At 37.7% G+C, this 16,858-nt stretch overlaps 1 protein-coding gene across 5 annotated transcripts in view; it reads left to right on the top strand.

Annotated features, from left to right (window-relative positions):
* The window catches only part of METTL15 (methyltransferase 15, mitochondrial 12S rRNA N4-cytidine), a 77,097-nt gene that overhangs the window by 1,769 nt on the left and 58,470 nt on the right, over positions 1-16,858 (top strand). The window lies entirely within an intron of this gene.

The following is a 16,858-nucleotide window of genomic DNA, read 5'->3' as shown; positions in this document are numbered from 1 at the left end:
GTGAGTTAAATGATTAATTACAATTGTCATCCATTAGCAGTCCAGCAGAAAAATTTCTGGAGAGTAGGGATGACTTTAGTTTAGAGGAATAAATGGATTCTCTTAAGCAATCAGTTTTACCTTTCAAAGGTCCTCGATTGTTTTGAAATTTAATTTAAAACTCTGTATTCAAACTCATAAAATTCTGGTGTGTGTGTGTGCCTGAATCCTCAGGTATGTGGTATTTATTAAAACTGTCATATTTGGCTACTGTGTTGTTTTTGTGCTTGTCTTTCTGAGTTGCACTTGTGTATTCTTAAGGTTATGTTAATGACTGAGAGGGGAGTTCTCATGTGTGGTTATCTCATCAGTTTGTGAAGAGCCCTTTTTCTCTTGTGTAAGAGTAGTAAGTATGTAGGTTTTAAACTTTGCTTAGTCCCATTAGCATGGAGAACTGGTTCAAGCCTTCTTGTTTGGGTATAGTACTGTAAGTGGTTTGCTTTTGGTGTCTGGGGTAGTAAATGGTTACAGGTGTCCTCGAGAAAAATGATACACGGGGAAATAGTTTTTTTCTGTGTGGTCTCAGTATTCATTTGAAAAGTATTCATTCATTATTTTTTGAATAATGACCGTTATTTAAGAACTTACATATTTCAGATACTTTCATCTGTGATTTTAGTGCTCATGTTAGCTTCATAGAATCTTAGGAGTTTAGGCTTATCAGTGTGTTGTTTTACTACAATGGATGAAACAGCAGGTAAAGAAGCAGAAAGGTCAAAGTCTGTATGTTTTTACTTTTATTTGAAAACAGTATGACCCAACAGTGGCAAAGTGATATAGCAAGTTTGATGTGTATTCAGTGGTCAGAAATTTACAGTCAAATCTTGTTGTGTTGCTTTGTATACCATTTTAAGTTGTTGAAGAAGCAGTGAAAATGGAAATAGTGTTGATGCACATTAGCATGCAAATTGCTCTGGCATGTGTTCTACTGTTGAAGATATCTAAATTGGAGAAATACATAAGGAACTTTGAGTTCAGATTTTATTCTGATGTCAAAACTATGATGACATTTCCACACATTAAGTGAGCGTATAAACTGTGATACACTATGTGAAATATTTTTTCCAATTGTATAAGTTTTTACTTGGATAAGAAGAGCCTTATGAAGTCAGTGTCCATTAGACTGTGTTTGTTGATGTAGAAAGTCTTCCTTGGCAACAGGACTTGTAAAAGAAACTATTATGTTAAAGTTATGAACTGTGGAGAGTAAGTATTACTGCCCCTGAAACTTTTTCTAATTTAAATATTTTTTCTTATTTAAATATTAGTAAAATAGCTTGTTATTGGGATGGGATTTTTTCAGATTCCTAAGCTCATAGTGAACCACTGGTCACTGCTATAAGAGAGCCCAAATGTGTTTACCTCAAATTGAAGCATTAATAATGCTGCCAACCTGTTCAACATGACTGAAACTGGAAACTGTTCAGCACTTCTGTTTTTCTGTATGTATTCACAGCACTTTCTGAAGTCCTGAAAAAATAACTAGTGTGTAAAAGGATGCAATGTGTCAGCTGAGTTTTCCTGGTGTGAGTGGAAGCCTCAACACAGGTTGAGACAGTTTGTCACTAACTCACACAAGTGGTGGTAATCAGTTTGTACTGACATGGATGTCAACTGGCAGTGTTACATAAATTTACATTTTTAAGATTATAGTCTTGGCAGGAAGTCTGTGAACACTTTGTTTTGTGGGCAGGAAAGGCAAGGGTCTGATCTTGAATTTAGTTTTTCTGTTCTATTCTCTCCTTGCACATAAAGATTTCCATTGCTCAGCTTTAATGGAGTTATATTCTTTGTTATAAAATAGCTGATTTGGGCATCTATTTCTTCTTGTGTCTTAAGACAAGGAGCTACCAATATAAAAAAATCTAATTAGGAAGATGATGTTCTCCCTATAGTTATGGTCACTGAATGGGATTTTCATTTTACTTAGAGAGGTTCTTATGAAAGGAAATGTTACTTAAGAGTGAGTCACCACGGAGATGAAGATGTTAGTGCCCTCCCACTGAATATTCTTGTTGACTGTCTCCTTTGGGGAATCAGTTTGTCAGGAGTTGGAGCAATAATACTTCCATTTATCTTTGAATTTTCTTTTATTGCCTTGTTTCGCAAAGTCCCTGTAGTAGTCCTGTCTTTGAAGTAAAGACTACAAATTAGATTTCACCAATCTACCTCCCTGCTCAATGAAAAGTCTGTTGCAGTAAGTCCACACATAAGTAATTTCCTCTTTAAGTTTACTGTATTGATTACATTTTAATCTTCTCAGTCCATGAGTGTTGTTTGCAAATACCTCACCAATGTTTTTGCAGTTGTCTTAACAATTCTCTGTTCTCTTAAAGAACCAAACCTGTTTGGAATCAATGTTTGGACATCCAGAAGCATGTTTTCCCAGTTTCCAGCCTACTTTTTCCTATTTTTTTTTTTCCTTTGCAATGCTCACATTTCTTTTTAAGTAGAGATGTGGATCTCTTCCACATACTGTGGCTATAACATTATAAGAATTTCAATAGCAGTGAGTTCTGTGAATGCCAGAAGATAAAACTCTGAAATTTTAACTGTTCTTATGAAAATCTTCAAGGTTTTTGGGTTGTGAAGCTCTAGGAAATGGTAGTGCTCCAGCACCAACAAATACTTCTATATATAATATTTAAACTCCAATAAGAAGAGAAGCAAATATTATGCCCTACTCAGATGATATGGGAAAGCCTGTAATCTGATGACATCCATGGTTCTATGTGATTGATTTTATCTATGGTTGAGTATGATCTAGAAGAGACTATAAGGGAGATAATGGAGATACTATAAGGTCTGCTAGTATTATTTGGTTTATCATAGTTCTAGAAGGTGGGGTTTTTTTTAGTATCTGTAAATTAAATGGTAGGTGGTCAAACTTGAGGTGAGAAATAATGAATGAGACCTTCCCATTTTCTCCAGTGTTTAAGGGGTTTATCAGAAGCCATTAATAGTAGATGATTTTTTACCTCATTATGTTAATTTGTATATAAAAAAAAAAGACAGTTAATTTTCCCCAAAGAGTTCTCATCTGACATCATCTTGAGAGTTAGCCAGGACTCACTGTGGATATTTCCCTTTTGATTCTCCATGATGTTATTCAGATTGTTTTTGCTATTTAGCATTCATTGAAGGAGGTATTGTCTTTGTCTTGAAAATCATGCGTTATATTTCATGTGTTATTTCTTTTCCTTGGAAATCATGTGGTGCTTTCTAGAAAGAGACAAGTATTTCCTGAGAGCATGCAGCTTTGCCATGAGCTCTCCTTTCACTCTTTCAGGTACATACTGCTTTGTTTTCAGGGTAGTTACTATTTTCACACATCCAAACATCACACAATTCTTTTTCAGAAGTGTGAGCACGGACTTCTAAAATAACAGGAAGGAAGTGTAAGACATTGCTGACAGCCAGACATTGTTTTATTGTGAGTGAAGTGCTGCTTGAGCTCTGGGGTTCAATTTTGAAGACAGCTTCTCACCTCCTGGAGGTTCTACTGCTTCTCTTAAATGTTGATGTGCAGCATGGTTGTTTCCTTCCTTTTCTACAGAGCTAGTTAGTCAGGTAGTAGAACACACTTGGAGGAAGCTGAGGGAGACTGCTGCTGTGAGAAAGCAGCGTCAGTTCTGGAATTGTTATCTTAGTTTCTGTGTGTTCTTGTCCATACATCAGTATTCCCTTTCTGCCTTGTACCGAGTAGAAACGCTTGGAGGCAGAAATAACCTTTCTCTGAACAGCACCCTGCAGAGGGGACTTCTGTTCTGTGGCAGAGCTTTCCAAGTGTTGTGGTGTATAAATAGTTACGTGGTGGTGCTGGTGACCAGGGTTCTCATCACAGCACCTCCAAAGCCATCTGCAAATCAATTCTAACTGGAATGACCTGTTTGTGCTAAAGGTTCTCAAAACTGAACTTTTCTGCAGGGTGCCCAAAGTAAAGAGGGATTGAAAAGGGATCTGGAAAAATTAATTCTGGGTTCTCAAGTTGTGTAAGTTTTTTGGTAAAATGCAGCCAAAATACCAAGTTTGGAAGGGAATATTAGTTGCATCATGAGGTAAATGATAAAATACTTATTTTGGAAAAGCACTATACACACATGAACATAGTAAAAGCTTTTATTGTTTTAGCCTGTTTTTCACTGGACTTGTAAAATGAGTAAGGTGACAAAGCAATCAAATTGCATAATGTTCTTTATTGTAGATACAACTATTTTTTTTTATAAAAGCATGATGAAAATGTCTTTCTATATGCAATTTTTATGGCTAATTTTTCTCTGTCAGCCGCACAGTGAGCTTTGTAGTGATTGTTGTAAAAAAGGAAGGAAGGAACAGAAACTTGCGAGAGTCAATAAATTAACACATAGTAATTCTGAAAATACTCTGAGAATTCCAGAACACACTTTTTTCCCATGTTACTAGGGAATTTTTCCTGTGTTACTGGGGCATATTGAGAGTTGTTTCAGTTGATCATGTAGTTCCTGTGTATTTTTTCTGTCACTCTTACCTTGCCTGATGTCCTGGCTGCTCATATTGTAAATTTACAGAAAAGGCTAGCCAGGCTTCATATCACAGCTGTGTGTGGAAGTGTGTAATAAAATGTTCATGCAATAGAATGTGTATATATTCAAAGTATTTTTGGATGTATCTACTAGGAAACTAGTTAAATGGATTCTCATCAGATAGCACTGTTCAAAATAATTGGCTAAAATCATACTTTAAGGGGGATGTTTTTAGTGAAGTTAGGTTTTGAAGTTAGTCCATGAAAACGGAAAACATTCTCAAAATACTTTTGACTAAGACATGCATAAGATAGTCCTTCAAGTACTTAAAATACTAACATTGTCTGGTTCTACAATGGTAGTGTATACATGCAGATTTGGAAAAGCGGACCACATTTGTTTACATTCTGTGACTTAAAACCAATTGCTCTCTGCTGTGGCATGCAGGTGAAATAAAATGTAGTAAGGTAGAAGGAGTGTTATTTAACAGTGCAGTGCCAGCAAATGTTATCTGTATTTTACAGCAGCTGCATCTGTGTGAGTACCATCCCAAGATGAGAGAGGACAGAAGGGGACTGGGAAGAGAACAGGACAGGAGGTGATATTCATGAACAGCTTGCCAGTTGAGGAGGCAGAGAAGGTCACACTCTTCAATGGTCTGCTTGTTTACTGACTTCTGTAGTGGGCCCTCCAAAAGTACAGGGATCTTAAATTCCATATTGACAGGTGACTGAAAGCATGTGCCATTTATTTGAGAGCATTGCATAACTGTTTTCTGTTTTGAAGCTGGTACTCCTGAGTGATTAGCCTGTGGTACCAGGAAGTGTAAAATATCCATGGGTTTGGGTCTGAATGATGGCAGGATACGAATGAGGCGTGGTGAAGGAGTCTCTTCAGATTTTACTTTTTTTGTCCTTCAAGAATTAGGTCTTTAGAGAGAAAAGAACTAGAATATTTGGATGAGAGGAAGAATAAGCTGATGGCTACAGCTGCACAGGAAAGAATGTTCAGGTTGTAGTTGCTGCCCATCTGCCTGACCTCCTCATCTTCCAAGCTGCATCATGGCTCTCTGGAGGCATATTGAAATGTTACCAGCAGGCACAAGTAGAAGACCTCTCACCAGCTTGGTTCTTCATCTTTCTCAGTGGCAGTAGAGGAAGGAAAGCCTGCAGCTGCTGCATCCAGAGAGATCAGCAAGGGAGCAGGGGCTGCCAGCAGCCCCGCAGATGTGCAGGTTTGGTTTTATGGTGACGCTGGGTTCGTTTTCTGTTACTGCTCTAGCACATAACGAACGGCAGCGCTTCAGGAGGCTGCCTAAGATGCTGTGTTATAATAAAGCAAGATTCAGTGCTTTGGGGTGACTCAGCTTGGAATGACGCTGTGTATGTTCTCCTTGGCTGTTGTGATAGCATTAGTCTTTGCACCTCTTGGGGAAAACTAATAAAATTCACCAGAAAGTAATCTAAGCCCTTTAAATTTTAACTTGAGTGAGCCTATGTTCTCAGAAAGGGTGATAATTAATATATGTAGCTACTCATTTCCTCCTCATCTAGTACTGTGTGTCTTTAGTCAGCCTTTTGGCTAAGCTTATTAAATATTTGCGTTTGAGTTTGCAAACAGAATTGCAGACTTTTTTTTATCACACAAAATATTACTAACAATTGAAGATCACAGGTGGAGTATGGGAGATATCTGCAGGTTTTGTTTTCTTATTTTGTGTTTCATACAGTTGGCAGTAGTTTTGCACAGAATTAATCTAGGTAAAGAGATGATTAAGAGGTTAAGCTACTGAATTTGTTGCTTAAGCAGATATCTGAAGGTTAAACAGGTGTCATGCACACATGGTCTGATTTTTTTTTTTTTTTTTAGTATTTTTTATTTTCCCCAGGCTTTCTGAGCATGTTATCTTCATTCCAGTGATGTTTGCTGATGCTCAGCATCTTGGGAAAATACTTTCCTAATAACTGTGTTTTAATAAATGACAAATTCTTCTGTTTTAATAATATCCCTGAAATAAATGAATATTGTTTCGGGCTGACTGCATCAAAATGGTATTATTTAATGTCAACATTGCTGTAGGAACCTGGCAGCTAAGGCTTATCAAAAACACATCCATAGATTTTTGGGATTGGCTAACCATTAGTAATAAAGAATTAGATTTTTACTTGAGCCTTTGTAAAATTTTCATTGCATCTTAAATAGCTCCTTGGTTATAATTGAGGAAAGAAGTTTCTTGTGAGGTAACAGAGGAAGTCAGTTTTTTCTTGTTAAGTCTGATGATTAGCTGAAGTCATTCAGACACTGAAATTTTAATTTCCTATGGAAATGTTAATCATGGTGTGATTGAGTCACAACGTCATTAAATATAATTCCAGACAACATTACTCTTAGGAAAATGAGTGAAGTAAATAATGCACAGTGAGGCAAGGTCTGCCAGTGCTTCTAAAAGCAGGTGGCATAGGCGGGCGGTGGTTTTTGTTTGCATCTCTTACCTCTTGTGCAAGGGGGAAGGGGCTCTAGAAAATAAGTAAGGAGTGAAAAACAAAGCAGAGCAGAGGTAAAATGCCTTTTTATATGTTTTCATACAAAAACCTCTTCATTTTTGTTTGTATGTTGTTTCCTATTTAGCTGTAATCAGAAAATTGAACCTTTGTGAAGAAGATACATTGGAAATTATTTTGAGGTGCTAAGTGGCTATGGCTGATGGGTGCTGCAAAATGTGTTCACAGCAATCTTTTTCTCCTCTATGCAGAATGATGAAGAGATGATTGATTGTGCAAGTTCCTGAAATTCTTGGATAGGCAAACTTAGTGATGTTACAGATATTTCAGCTGTACTCTGGTATAATCCAGCAGCATCCTCTGTTAGTGTACCAGTGGGATAAATGGGAAAAATGGGAAATAATGGTTTCATTACGTTGAATTGTTGAATAGGCCAATACTGGAAAATCATTTTGTATTGTACTTAATGTGTGATCTGAGAAGGTTGTTTTCCTACAAAATGCCAACTGTTCATTTCTATTCTCTTGGTGATGTAGACTGTTAGACTTTGTGTGTAAACAACTTTTTTATCATTTCATAGTATGTCAAAAAGTACTTGTGGAGAAAAATTAGTTCAGTTATGTTTTACATATCAGTCCTTACTTTTTGAAATTACAAGTGATAACTTTTTACATAGGTGAAAGTCATGTACTGTATAGAACTGATAGGAGATATCTTTTGCTTGCAACCAAAATTCTTCTTTGCTATATACTTAATTTGATAGTTTCCTTTTCCTAGGTGCCAGAAAAAAACAGGTTTTATGGTGTAATATATTGCCATTAGCAAAAATACAGAACTGTAAATTTGACTTTTTTGGTAAATCTTATTTTCTGGCAGGCCGTGTTATCGTACATAATACCTTTTAATCCCTTTATAATATTTTCACTGACAAGTTCAGCTCTTGTATACTTGAACAAGCTTTGGATGGGAATTATGCCTGTATAGGTAAAACACAATTTTCATAGTGGTGTCATCAGTAGCATCTTATTGGTACTGGGTCTACAGATTTGTATAAAGCTTGTTTACCTTGCACAGGTTTAAAGTATTTTCCAGTTTACTGCAGGGAAATCTGCAATGAGGCTTTGCTCCACAGGGTAACCTTAACCACTTCTTGCCGCAGATGTTTTGTTTTTCCAGAAGTTTCTTTTTTATTCCTTTTCATTGATAAGGAATTTTAGGTAGCAACATGGCAGTGTTTTGTTACTGATTGATGTTGAGATGACATCAGAACATTGAGTTGTATAGTAAGTCACTTTTCATTTTTAGAGTCCTGACAGAAGCAACAGAATGCAAATGAAAAAATTGCAACTTTTCAGGATGCAAGTAAAACATAGCAAGGTGTCTGTGGACTGTGTGTGATTCACTGTATTTGTACTATTATTTTCCCATCTGATTTTGAGCAGGTGATTAAAATCAAAGTGTTCTAGTTTAAAAACAGCTATGTCTGATTTACTTGACAGAACTTACTTGCAAAATATTTTGAATTCTCATAAGGGAAAGCAAAGGTTATTAGCATGCTGAAGCCTAAATATTGCTTCTTACTAAATATGAATAAAATAGTATAAAAATGCAAGAACAACTTAGTCTCTTTGACCTCTTATTTTCTTAGTTCTAGGATAGTTTCTATTTGCGTGTGAATAGCAGCAAGGTATATTTAAATAATGTTTTCTTCTGAGACTTTGAGTGTGTGTAGTTTCTTAGAAAAACAGTAGAGCTCTTCCAGCATTTCTCTAAAACTACATTTCTCTACGAACAAGTCTTTGTTGCTATCTCACAACTTATATATCGCGTCTCATGATGCCAGTGGTTTTTCACAATCTGGTTTATTTCATGTAATTTTAAAAATCCCTCCTGTTGTCAGGCATATAAAACAAGTAAGCTGTTTTAATTCTTGTCTTTTGAATGGGAATTGAGGACAAATTCTTGGGTTGTTATGCAAAAATTAAAATATAAACCTTTCTCTACATGGTTGCTTGCATTAGGTGGGATGTAGTGGTGCAGTAAATAATTTTGAGATAAATTGGGAGGACAGAGGATACTTAGCCATTTTAAGTCACATCTTGAGTCAACCAAAGAAACAATGCTTACAATGGAGAAATGCAATGGAAATTTGTAGATATGTGATTTGGACTTGATAAGGGGTAGGCAGACCTTGACTTTCAAAATTTAGTCTGAAGACCTTGTTAAATGGCTTTGAGAACCTGCAGGTATTTCTGCTTATATGGGTCATGGTCATTCAACAAAGAGGACTTTGAGCAGAAGGGGAGAGTGTTTCAAGGAAACTCCTTTTTCTCCCACTGGAGGCTGAAATGCTAAGAGGGAGAAAAGGAGATCTCCAATTGCTAAATCTTCTAATCAGTATTTTTGCCTTAGCAAAAGTAGTTCTAGATTTAGAATAGTTCTAGAAACATGATTAAATAGTTTAAGGTTTGATAGATGCCATTATTTAAAACCAGCAATATTGCTGTTTTGAGTTCAGGAGTGAGCATACATAGTGTATATTTTGTTTGAAGAGAAAGGACTTCTCTTTTTTGATGAAGAATTTTTTACATGGGTAATTGTTCAGCAGGATTGGATGCTGACCTCTGCTGGCATTGACTTTATAAGCAAACTGTAATCTAGGGATGATACTAAAAAAAGAAGACCTTGGAAATGATCTGGAGTAAAAGCTGCTGGCCTTTGTGCAGGGGCCCAGACAAAATGTTGATTCTGTCCTTTGAGAATCTCCTTCCACTGGCCTGTTCAGGTAGATAGAGCCACATAGTGCTGGGGAAATAAACCTGATGTTTTGTTCATGGACATGTCTCATATGCTGTTTACTGTTCAAACTCTGCTTTAAATTTAGACTTTTGTCTCTTGAATTATATCCCTACAACCTTTGAATCATAGACAGATTATCTTTATAGACTCATTAATTCAAATTCATTACACAGGATTTATGTTTACAGCTCTGTTATAAAGTAGCACAGTAGTATTGCTTCTACATGGCAGAATTAGAAGCAGCAATGCTGAAATTCTCCTGTGGATGCCTGAGTAGAAGTGCCTCTTGTCCAGGTTTTTCCAAGGGGTTAGCATTTTGGTGTAGAGCTTTGCAGCACACTGGAGAGGCATCCACATGCAGCTGTGGAGGTCACAGGGTGTCTGGGAAGCAGATCCAGAGTCTGAGTGTTACAGACAGAAAAGTGAGGAACAGGATGACCTGCCTCTTGGTGTGGTGACCTCTTGAGAGTCACAGGGGCTGTGTGGCCAAAGTTCCAGTGTCCCTCTGCCAGCTGAGTGCATTCCTCAATTACTGGCTTGGATACTGCCATTTGCAGTGTTACTTCACTTTGGGAAAGAAAACTGGGATGGAGGTGATGGATTTGTTCCTGAGGGTTTGCTGGAGGAGCCAAGCTGAGCACGAAGGCAGTGGAGTGTTGTGATGCCACTGACGGGGACAGGTCCAGCGTCCCTGCTCCTGCCATGTCACCACCTCCCTAAGCTCCTGTCCCTGACTTCTGCACCTCAGCTAAACACACTAACACCTCAGAAAAAAAATGCAGCTTTTCCTTCTGTTTCACTTTTCTGGGCCATGTTGCTACGTTTAATTGGCTTGTGGAAGTACACAGTAAACACCTGTGCTGAGAGAAATTAACTACAAGAGGGAAAACACATGAGAAAATAATGCCCAATTACTCCTTACACCTACCACTTAACATCTTGTGCAGCTTGGTAGTCTAATGGATTGGCTTTTTCAGCTGCTAAAAACTCATGTTAAATACTGAGATTTGTAGATTCTGGTACGGTTCTGGAGAAAACGTGCTTTAATTTAAAAATATTCCTTAACTGCAACATTCATGCTCATTTTAACCCTCAAGAACCTTACCTGTTCCTCTCATTTCCTCCAGGCCTACAATAAAACTCTTAAGTTCTGTCAGAGCAGAAGGTGAGAACATGAGAACAATTAACACAGCTTTCCTTTTCCAGGATCCTGCACTTGCAACTTTGGCATCATAGCCTGAGCATTCAAGAAGAACTGGCACAGAAGTCTTACTTGGAAATCTTAACATGTTTTTGGAGAATGGCACTAGAAGAATCTTTCACCCAGGATTATCTTCCTGTTGTTTTCACTGCCAAACTTGAAAATCCCATTGCTTAGTGCAATGGTAGATTTGTTTTAATTCAAAAATCTACCAAAGGTATTTTTTTCCCGAAACAAAGATATGGCTGAAGACATTTTGTCACTTTTCCCCACTCCTTTCCATCAGCTGGTGACATTACTTCTGACACAGAAAAAATTTCAGCCTTCAGTTGTTCAAATCAGCCAGGACTCTTCAGTGATAGGAAACAGGAGGGTTTTTTTTTGTTGGTAGATATTTTTATTAATATAAATAATGCTATTTGAGCAGCTTGTAAAAAAAAAATTAAAATGTACTTCTTGAGCTTCAAACTGTACAAAGCATTATTTGTACTTTTGATTTTTTGAGGTGTTTATCTGCAATGGAGTTTAAACAGTGCTCCTCAAAGTCTCCCCTTCAAAAAGCCTTCTTGAGCAGTTGTGTCAGTATCCACTTTTGGTCATCTAAATTTAAAACAAGACTTTTGCTAAGAAGGTCAATGTAACTGCTTTCCTTTTGATCTTGCATCCTTGTGGGTGCCTGGGTAGGAAAAGTTTTCCTGAATGAGTCAGTGCACTGAGTCATAGCATGAAGCCTGTAGTGCTGTAGACTAACTAATTGGTAACAGACTCAAATGTAATTAAAGTGCAGTTGTCAGCTCTGTGTTACTGACTGACATCCCGCTGAAGTATTTTGTTTCTAGCAACATAGATTAATTGTTTTTTTTCTGTTGAAATTTGTGTGGTTTAAGATGTCGTTTCTGTTGAATACACCTGCGGTTGCCATTATCTTTTACTAGCCTCTCTGATTTTTATAGTACTCAGTTTGAATTTTTTCACTCTGTTGGATCACATACTCAGTAATTATGCTTTTTACCATGCCTGTGCATTTACAGATGTTTAGAGTCCTTTGAGGACTTTTTAAAGTTTTCGTCATTAAGAGCTGTCCTATTAGTGCTGATTCATGTTTTTTCACTATTCCTAAACTCTTTAAAGCATCATTCAAAACCTTTTCAAAATCAAACTTAAAAATAAATTTATGTTTTTGTGTTGTCTTGCAGATTATGTTCTCAGTTTTGGTAGTTTTAGTGCCTGATGTTCATCTTGTTTTGTGCCCTGGTTTATAATAAATTATATAATAATAAATGGCTTTTTTTGGTCCACGTGTGTGCCCACCATCCCCAGGTAATTAGTGTTTTCCAATAGCATTGGAGCCTTTATTTCTCCTGTTCTTCAGTTCCTTTTGAGTTTTTTTTACCATCATGCAGCTTGAGGCAAAGGGCTGTATGGAGGACATGGGGCAACAGGACATGTCTTGAAGCTGTCTCTTTCATTACGGAAAATAACACAACCTATAAACACTGGGAGAAAAGCAAGTTTTGATTTTTTAGGGTTTTTTTTATAATTTGCATTAATAGAGAAAACAGCTTTGTGCAGGACTCCTGCTTGTTCCCACTGAGAACAGAGGAGTGAGAACATGAATGGATGGTTGCAGCTCAGTTTCTTATTTCTGAAAACTACTGAGACATTAATTTTGAACTATAAGAAAGGTCTGTACTACTTCCATATGTGATGAATACTGAATCTGGGATGGTGAACAAATGCCTTTTTAGACACTGGAGGAGGTAGAAGATTGTTTGATGGTATATTCTTTTTCTCTTTTAACTGTTTTTCTTCCCACTGAAGCTCTTTAGCTCGGAGGACACTCCTGAGTCACAAGAGCATCAGTGCCACAGCACTAGTTCACATCAGGAGTGTACCTGGCCAGGTGTCCAGTCCCTGGCACTTGAAAATTCCATTGCTGCAGGTGCTAATGGAAGCCTGAAAGAAAGGGAAAGGAGAGAATAGAGAATTATTTTCTACCTTGTAGTACCTTCACCTGACAACAGTAAGTGAGGACGTTCTTGCGGGGGGAATGTTTGGGGTTGTGTTTGTACAATTCCATTTGTAGGCACACGGAGCCTCACCCCCAGTGGGTGCAGCTGTGCAGGACAGGTGACTAAAATTGCAGGTAAGGAGCCAGGGAGTGCCCAGGTGTGCTGGGCAACCACACAGGGCCCAGAGGCACACAGGGGCAGTGCATCAACAGGAGGGGATGAAAGGCTGGGCTGAAGGACAAGGGGAGCAGAGCCTGCAGCTTTCTCAAGTGCCATGGTGTTATTCTGTATGGGCAGATGCCTGAAGCCTTCTGAAAAGGTATGGTGTTATTTTTATGGGTTGAACCTTTCTAAGTCATCTGGTGTTATTCTGTCTGGTTGAAGCTTTCTGCCATTGTATGATGATACTCCGTGCATCATGGCCCTCTCGACTGTGACATGTGCTGTGACAGTCACTGGCACAGTGTTTCATCAAGTTCTATCTCCCTAAAAAGTGTGTTAAATACTAGACTTCTCCCTGTGTTATTCATGGTTTCAATATTTGCATGAAAGGCACTTTTTTATTTGTTCTAACTTGATGCTTAATAATATCATAAAGTTCCCTGAGCTCTTTTATTTTGAGATAAGTGAATCATACCATCTGCTGCAGCTGTATAAAAACAATTTTAATAGTCCTCCACAGAAAACTGCTGGAGCCTTTGGATGTTTTATTGGACCAGAGAGATGTGTCCTAAGGGAATTCTATTCCACATTTCCTATTTTCTTGTCCTCATCTAAGCCTGGTTTCATATAAAGCAGCAGTGATGGAAGGTGTTCTGTTCTCTCCTGAAATGATCAGCTGGCTCTGAAATTTGTTCTTTGAATATGATTTTATTGTTTTTCTGGACTGTAGATTTCCCTCATACCAACTTTCTCTTAGGAGTGTGAGGCTTACTGGTGCAGTTCTTTTCCAGCCTCCTTCCTTTCTAAAGGACTTCCTCCTTCATGCATTTTTCCTTTGTTGTCTTTAGCTTGGTTTTATCTGGTTTTGCTCTTTTTCTAACAGCTTTTTATGTTTCCCCAATTTGCTTTTATTCTCTATTAAAAGTGTTTCTTTTTGGTTTTGCATGTTATCTAAATTTTAAAAACTAGCTCTGTCATGTAGGTATTTGTTCTAGTTCATCAGTTGTGAAGATGCCTAAATGTTTTGAATATGGCCACTAAAATAATTTGTCCTAGAGACTAGCAATAGACTTAGTTCTTGAAGCATAAAATGCAGCATATTTCAAAGCATCTTTTTCATTTTGAAAGAAAGCAGTAAAGGTTTAAAGCAAAGTATTCACTTGCCTTACAGTCACTGAGGAGAATAAAGCTCTACTTGGAAGTATTCTGTTTCTAGGTAAAATCAGAAAAGTTTAGCTGAAATAGAAGGCTTTTTTTCCTTGCTCTGTGCTTGAGATTTAAGAAAATATGTCTGTGATGGAAAGTTGTAGCTTGGATTTTAAACTTAGTAATTTGGGAACTGTTGTGTTGTGGTTTGTTCAGCAGTTCAAGCTACAGCAGTAGTTTTGGTGATAAAGTTGATTACTGTGTAAAATATTACTCATGTAATCCTGGCTATAGAGTTAAAAATGGTGATAGTTCTCTATTTGTTCTCATCCCATTTCTCACACACCATAGATTTTTTGGGTTTTAGCACTTCAAAATCCTTTGGATTAGGTTATGTCTTGGCAGAATCAGTCTAAGTTGGAGTACTGAAGATAAACAAGATTGCTTATCTGTTAATGAGATTTTTGTATCTCGGTACAAAAGTCTGGAAAATCTCACCAGTAGTGGATTGTCATTTGCTTTAGGTAGAGGAACTTTTCAGGACTGTTTACATACAGTAATTAATAAATCATGCTTTTTGAATTGTGTGGGACAAGGCTTTCTTCATAACACAAGCAAATGAATGGGGTTGTCTTCTGTGTACATGGACATATTGCATGTCACAACCCATGGATTTGCCTTGCTTTGATAGATGGATTGCTTTTACAAATGTTGCACAAAATTTCTAGTGGATTAGTTTGCTTTTCTAGGCAGGAAAGGAAAAAATTAAAATCACTAAATGGCATCAGTAGCACCAGTCTTGGAAGTCTTTTATCTGCTGGTAGAGAGAATAATTAGAGACTCAAGACTTCATTTCAGCAAAGTTTACAAAAAATTGTCTTGTTGACCTGTCTGTGAGTGGGCACAAATAAATGCTCAGAACCTGATGGAGCTGGCTTTTGGAAAATCCGGAAGATAAATTTTAACACCTACATGAAACAATTAAGGTACAAACTTTAGAATAGTTTTAAAGACTGTAATAGTTAAAATAATTTAGCAAATGGTACAGTAAATACACTTGGAAGCATATTCTTAGTCTTGTGGTTTTTGTAGTTCTGTAAAGTATCTTCCTATACAGTTTAGGAATGTCCTTATTTTTGCTCAGCAAGTCAGGTTGCTGGTTTTCTATTTTAGTAGTATGTTAAAATACATACATGCTGAAAGCAAAAGAGTGGAATGTAAGGGCCAAGTTATCACAAACAAAGACAACATTATTTTTAAGCAGATATTAAATGTTGTATAATGATCTGATTATTACCTATAAGTAGTGTGTACCCATGCTGTCTTTTTAGCAGCAAGAGCTAACAGCTACCTGTAGAGCTAGTTACCATATATCAAGCTAAATTTAAAATATTGCCCTGGTTGTGGCCAGAGCAGGGTGAATTTCTGCAGTAGCCTGGAAGAAGCATGAAACATGGAGGTTATTCTATAGCACCTCAAGTCACTGTTGGGAGGAGGCAGAAGGGACTCGCTCTCTCCTCGGAAGAAGGTTTGGGTTGAGAAAGTGTGTTGGATGGAGCTGTCTGCTATTCTTTGTTATCAGGGATGTTTGTCCATGTAAATAATTTTTTTCTTATGGCTTTTGTTATTAATAAAAGGTATAAATTAATATTGTTGTTAATATTGTTGCCGTTAATGTTTGTTTTCTTATATCGTTGCTGTTTCCAGTCAATTGTTCTTACCTTGACCAGTGGTCTTTCCCTCTTGGGCCTTCAGTTCTCAGTTCCTCTTTCCCTCGTGTGTCCTCAGTTCTCAATCCCATCCTGATGCAGAGGAGAGGGGAAGAGGGAGCGAGCTGTGATTTGGGGAATCTCGGTGTGGGTGCTGAACATGGGAGTACCATTCCTAAACCACAACAGCCTTACTTGGTGTGGGGCATGAAGGGTTGAGGTGACAACAGATCTGCCCAGAGCAGGCTGGAAACAAGCTCACTGTGTTGCTTGGTGTGTTCTTGTGGCCATGGCCCCTGACCCTGTGTATCTTTCCATTCTTGCACTCTGTGCCCACCACAGTGCTCCTTGTCCAAGCAGGGAGAGGAGTCAGGATTGCTGTGCTGTGGAATATCAGTTCATGACCTGGTGACAGCAAGGGCAATGCAGGTGTTTAGGATGTGTGTGCAGTGCTGCTCCCCTGCCCTTCCCTCAGGCACTGCCTCTTGACCACGTTAATTGGAGAATGTGTTTGTGCTTATCTGTTGGTTAAGGCACTTACTGGTCTGTTCCACACATGATATTTAATTTTGCAATGCTGTGTGAGTGCTGTCTCCTTGTCAAAGTGAGGCATCTTTTCTGTGTACCTGTAGCATGGACTTCTGCAGTCTTTGCTCTTATACAAGTTTCAAAATTAGTTAATTTCCCTAGTTTCTTCACCAGAAGCTCTATGAAATCACTTGGATTTTGTAGAGGATCTTTGTAGGTTCATAATCTGTCATGTTACTTCTTTTTGCAGAAGTACAGT

This window comes from Lonchura striata, chromosome 5, assembly GCF_050655825.1.
Source record: "Lonchura striata isolate lonStrDom1 chromosome 5, ASM5065582v1, whole genome shotgun sequence".
In the NCBI taxonomy this organism is placed as follows: domain Eukaryota; kingdom Metazoa; phylum Chordata; class Aves; order Passeriformes; family Estrildidae; genus Lonchura; species Lonchura striata.
The sequence above is the reverse complement of the archived record's forward strand: the minus strand, read 5'-3'. Positions and strand labels throughout refer to the sequence as shown.